This window comes from Castanea sativa, chromosome 3 (genome assembly GCF_040712315.1).
Source record: "Castanea sativa cultivar Marrone di Chiusa Pesio chromosome 3, ASM4071231v1".
Taxonomy (NCBI): domain Eukaryota; kingdom Viridiplantae; phylum Streptophyta; class Magnoliopsida; order Fagales; family Fagaceae; genus Castanea; species Castanea sativa.
This window is the reverse complement of record NC_134015.1, coordinates 6,352,720-6,358,719: the sequence shown is the minus strand read 5'-3', so window position 1 is coordinate 6,358,719 and position 6,000 is coordinate 6,352,720. Positions and strand designations below refer to the sequence as shown.

Here is a 6,000-nt window from a genome sequence, read left to right as displayed (position 1 = left end):
TTTACTTGCAGAATGGGAATGATAAATGTACATACACCAGCTGCTCTTGAGGAGAAGTATCCGAGTGGAAGCAAGAATAGCAAAGTGAGAAAGTGTGTGGGTACACAAAAACGACTGTGTTTGTGTTAATATTTACTGTACATACGACTTGTAGTTTAGCGTGTGTGGGTACCTTTAAGTGTTGACACGTGAGAAAGTTTGTTAGTACTGTAGCTGCACGTGTGAGAGTTAGTTTTCTTTTCTGTTTTTGTGGTTAAGCTGTTACGTTCTGTGGTTGTATATATGGACTTGTATACGCATTTTTCTAATTAATGAAAAGAGAATTTTCTCATTCATTACTTGATACAAAAACAAAGAAAAAGAATATCAATAGTATGAACTTCCCCAGCAACTTACAAAATAGTGAAGGGGTTCGAGCATGATACTAAAGCGAAATTAAAAACCAAAGTAATTAATAGACCAATAAAAAATATATGCTAGCACAAAGTTTAAACTTGGGGACGATCTTCAGGCATGAATCTCCTCCAAAACCAATGCCCCTTCCACACACTTGTCATTTCCTCAATGGGAATGTTCTTGGTCTCCGGCAAGAAGAAATAGACAAAGAGGGTCATGAGTACCACGAAAAAAGCAAACAAGATGAACAAGCCAAACTTCAAGTGACAGAGCATGGTAAGGAATAGTTGGGCCACAAAGAATGTGAAAAGCATGTTCACAGAGACAGTAATACTCTGTGCAGCCGATCGAATCGCTAGTGGAAAAATCTCACTTGGCACTAACCATCCTAATGGCCCCCAAGACCACGCAAAAGCAGCTACATAGGCACAGATGAAGAACACAACAAGGCCAGCGTACCACTTGGGCAAGTCAATCACTTGACCTGATACCCCAAATTTCCATCCAATGAAGACTGTCACCAAAACCTACAACATATATGCAATGTAATTTACATTATATAAAAAATTTATGGATGCAACTTTTGATATAGGAATATAAATGAATACACATAAAAAGAAATGTTGTTAGACTTTGTATATCCGTGTTACCTGAAATATGAGCATTTGAATTCCACCCTCTAGGAAAAGAAATCTTCTACCCCATTTATCAGTACCATACATGGAGACCAATGTCGCAATACAATTTATTCCACCAGTGATGAGTGCGGATAAGAGTGAAGCATCATCCCCAAACCCAATTGTTTTGAAAAGCTCGGGAGCATAGAACATGATAACATTGATGCCTGTAAATTGTTGGAAAAATGGAATAGCCATGGACATGACCAATTGAGGCCTATACTTTCTATTCCGGATGTTTCTCCAAGGGTGTTCAACAGCTTTGGAGGCTTCACTTGCTGCCACAAGATCCTTGAACTCGGCCTCAATTTCCTTATCAGAAACACCACGAATTCGCCTGAGTATTGCTCGGGCTTTTTTGGGTTCATTCTTCTCGAGCATTGAGTTTGGAGTGTTGGGGAGGAAAAATGATGAGATCACAATGAAGAGGGCAGGAATAGCTGCACCACCTAGACTAACACGCCATCCGTAGCCACCTTTGATCTTGGGTGTGAGGTAGTTAACAACATTGGCTATCAAAATGCCTGTTGTAAGACATAGCTGGAAGATAATGTTAAGAGAACCTCGAACTTTGTATGGAGCCATCTCTGAAAGGTAGAGTGGTACAGCCTACATGCAATTGAATAAATCAAAGTTATTTAATGACATATTTGTACCGCTTATGTACTAGTTCAATTTTGAAAGAAATAAAATAAGCTTATGAGTAATTCTATCAATTAATATATAGAATTAGTAATAAAGTTTCATGTAAAAAGAATTTTTTTTAGTCATAAATTGAGGATTTTAAGAATTATGTACTTCCCTTATAAATTTATGCATAATGTAACCCTAGGCAACCCATGAATTAGGGTTGTGATTATTTTTCGAAGCTAGTGGCTTCATTATATTACTTAAAAAAATTATTTATATTATTTTTTGATAATAAAAACCAAATAATTAAAAATATAAATATATTGAAAAAACTGGTATTAGATACCAATAACAAGAAATAAATTGGTACAAACAAAAAGCTTAATTATTTTATTATTATATCTAAAAAGATCATTACCCAATGCTAGTCCCAGTTACGTAAAATGATTAAGGAAGGATAAAAATTAAAATTTGCATGTAAAAGACAAACCAAAAGCAGAAAAAGCAAAACAGAGAAAGAAAAAAAAAAAAGCAAATAATTAAGGGATTTTATATTTAATTACCTGATTAGCAAAGCCTACACCAATACCCAATAAAATTCGACCAATGATAAGCATAGCAATATTTTGAGCAGCAGCATTGATGATAGCTCCGGCCAAGAAAACCAAACCACCAGTGAGCATGGATATTTTCCTACCCGACTTCTTGGTCACCCATGATGCACCAAACGATGCCAAAAGTGCAGCCAAGTATAGAGAAGATGTAAACATGGTCAGTGTCACACTGTCAAATTTACAGTACTGATTGGTTGATTTATCTAAGGCCTCCTTATGATAAACCGATGGGAAAAACTTTTGCAACTAGGGAGCCATCGATGTCACACCAGCTATATACAAAATTATCATATGTTAGAAACTTAGAATCAACTTAAACACATCAACATACATGCATGGAACGTTGGTGAAAGAAGAATTAATTATGGAAAATTAAAGAAACATATAGCACTGTTATATTGTGGTTCTTGAATGCATGCATGCTTACCTACCTGAGATACCAATATCGTAACCAAAAATAAAACCCCCCAGGGCAGCGACAATGCAAGTTACCAACACATAGAAAGTGATTTCTCCAGGGTAATTCTTTGTAGGATCACCATTGTTGGGACCAATCCCTCCAGCAGCCATAGCGTACAGCAAGAAACAGAGAATAACAATGATCAAGAAGAAGGACGAGAAAGAAAGAAGCGGAAAATATGAAGAAAGAGAGATATGGGTCAAATTAAAGAGTTTATGGTTTCTTATATATATAGAAAGCTTAAGGCTGTGTGTAAAATCTTTATCCTGCTAGTAATATAGTTACTATATTGTACAATCACGGCTAGCTTATCCTGCTAGTAATATAGGGTTACTATATACTTTTCACCAAAAAAAAAATAGAGTTACTATTGTGGGGACACAATTTTCAGACCAAGCCCAAAATGTAAGGAATCTTGGCCCAGTGAACCCAATACAATAAATTTGTAGAGAGTGGGTCAAAGAGCTAGGCTTTAGTGCGTGGATAGCAATTAGTATGGTTTTGGATGATGAGCCAACATGAATTGTACCCGGTTTGTGCAAGAAAGTTTTTCCTCGGCACAATCTGAGGAGCTCTGTTCTAGCATATATTGGATGACCACGGTTACAGGAGTTGTTGAGGTTGCTACAGTGCTTTCTCTTCTCCTTTTTTCCGTCCCCTCTCTCTGGGATCTCTACCCTTATTTATATTACATCTCCCCCTTCATCCTTACCCTACATGTGGACTACATGTGGACAGTTGATAGTTTATGCTGATATTTGTCCCATCATCCCCCTCTAAAAGGCTTCTGGGGTGGCTGTAAGGCTGCCATAATACTGTTCAAAGGTCACTTCCTCATTAATGCGGTGATAGCGACTTTCCCTTAGATATTTTTGAGTCCTTATCCCTCTTGTACGTTCATGATACTCGTTGCTATCATTAGAACTTCTTGGAAGGTCATCCTTGATCATTAGAATTTATACTAGATTTACGTTTTAGCTTTGTCCGAGGAGATAGTACTCCTCGGACTAGGACCACCCATGCTTCTCGACCAAACCCACATGCTCTCAGGCAAAACCACATGCTCTTGGCCAAATTCCAAAATCCATGACCCCACAATAGCCCCTCAAAACTCCGGTTTTCTCCTCGCATCCGAGGAGAAAAGTGGGGTTTTGAATTCTTAAGAGTCGATTCTGCTTTGATCCTTTGATTTACACCTGTGGGAGTGTCGTTTCAGGCACCCCATATTTATACTGTGAATTGCTCCTTTCAGAGCTACCAATCTGAGGATTTGGTTATAATCTTGGGCCTGTCTTGACACTTAGTGAGAAACAAATAGATGTTGTGGAATGATAATTCCCCAAAGTATGTGGTCTGAGGACCGAGACATGATCAAGTTTATAGTTTAAATACCTTGAAGAGAGATGTCATGAAGTGTTAACTTTCTCTCATCATCTGGTCCGAGGACCGAGGCATGATCGAGTTATAGTTTAAACACTTTGAAGAGAGAATGTCATGAAGTGTTAACTTTCTCTCATCATCTGGTCCGAGGACCGAGGCATGATCGAGTTATAGTTTAAACACTTTGAAGAGAGAATGTCATGAAGTGTTAACTTTCTCCAAAGCAGGAGGTCCGAGGACCCGGCATAGCTAAGGTTCTGTTTAACCACTTCAAAAGATGCTGTGTGTTAATTTCCCCAAAGTGAGGTCCGAGGACCCGGCATAGCTAAGGTTCTCGTTTAACCACTTCAAAAGATGCCGTGTGTGTTAATTTCCCCCAAAGCAAGTGAGGTCCGAGGACCCGCATATCTAAGGTTATGTTTAACCACTTCAAAAGATGCCAAAGGTGTGTTAATTTCCCCAAAGCGGAGGTCCGAGGACCCGCATAGCTAAGGTTCTATTTAACCACTTCAAAAAGATGCGTTGTGTGTTAATTTCCCCAAAGCAAAGAGGTCCGAGGACCCAAGATAGCTAAGGTTCCGTTTAACCACTTCAAAAGATGCCAAAGTGTGTGTTAATTTCCCCAAAGCAAGAGGTCCGAGGACCCGCATAGCTAAGGTTCTCGTTTAACCACTTCAAAAGATGCCGTTGTGTGTTAATTTCCCCAAAACAAAGAGGTCCGAGGACCCGCATAGCTAAGGTTCTCCGTTTTAACCACTTCAAAAGATTTAGAAGATATCAATATATATACCTTCAAGGACTAGCCCCGTCGCAAAGCCCCATTGAATTGCTCATATGTTGCTGCCACTTCCTCCAATGGAGGTTCAACGAACTCGGCCACCAAATTCGCGAGGACCTGGCCCCTGACAGAGGTACGAGGCATGTACTTGATGTCAAAAGCCCCCGTAATCGTGCCCCATTTAGCCATCCTCCCCATATAATCCACACTTTGTCGTATAGACTCCGAGCGGAAGCTAAGTTAGGACAACAATCGTGCGTGCTCCTACGTAGTGACTTGCTCACATAGTAAAACCGGCCACCATAATGGCTTTCCCCAATGACTTTTTGCCGATGGGGGCCTCGAGCCCACCATATTTAACCGTTGCACTCACTATTACACAAGCTCTTCCCACAGACGACGCCAATCCGTGGGGACACAATTTTCGACCAAGCCCAAAATGTAAGGGATCTTGGCCTGCTGAACCCAATACAATAAATTTGTAGAGAGCGGGGTCAAAGAGCTAGGCTTTAGTGCGTGGATAGCAATTAGTATGGTTTTGGATGATGAGCCAACATGAATTGTACCCGTTCGTGCAAGAAAGTTTGTCCTCGGCACAATCCGAGGAGCTCGTTCTAGCATATATTGGATGACCACGGTTACCAGGAGTTGTTGAGGTTGCTGCTTGCTTTCTCTTCTCCTTTTTTCCGTCCCCTCTCTCTGGGATCTCTACCCTTATTTATATTACATCTCCCCCTTCATCCTTACCCTACATGTGGACTACATGTGGACAGTTGATGGTTTATGCTGATATTTGTCCCATCATCCCCCTCTAAAAGTCTTCTGGGGTGGCTGTAAGGCTGCCATAATACTGTTCAAAGGTCACTTCCTCATTAATGCGGTGATAGCGGCTTTCCCTTAGATATTTTTGAGTCCTTATCCCTCTTGTACTTTCATGATACTCGTTGCTATCATTAGAACTTCTTGGAAGGTCATCCTTGATCATTAGAATTTATACTAGATTTACGTTTTAGCTTTGTCCGAGGAGATAGTACTCCTCGGACTAGGACCACCCATGCTTCTCGG

General features: G+C 40.0%; 1 pseudogene; it reads right to left on the bottom strand.

Annotated features, from left to right (window-relative positions):
• Positions 1-488: 488 nt before the first annotated feature.
• Positions 489-2,887, bottom strand: LOC142629839 (sugar carrier protein C-like; annotated as a pseudogene).
• Between the last annotated feature and the right edge of the window lie 3,113 nt (positions 2,888-6,000).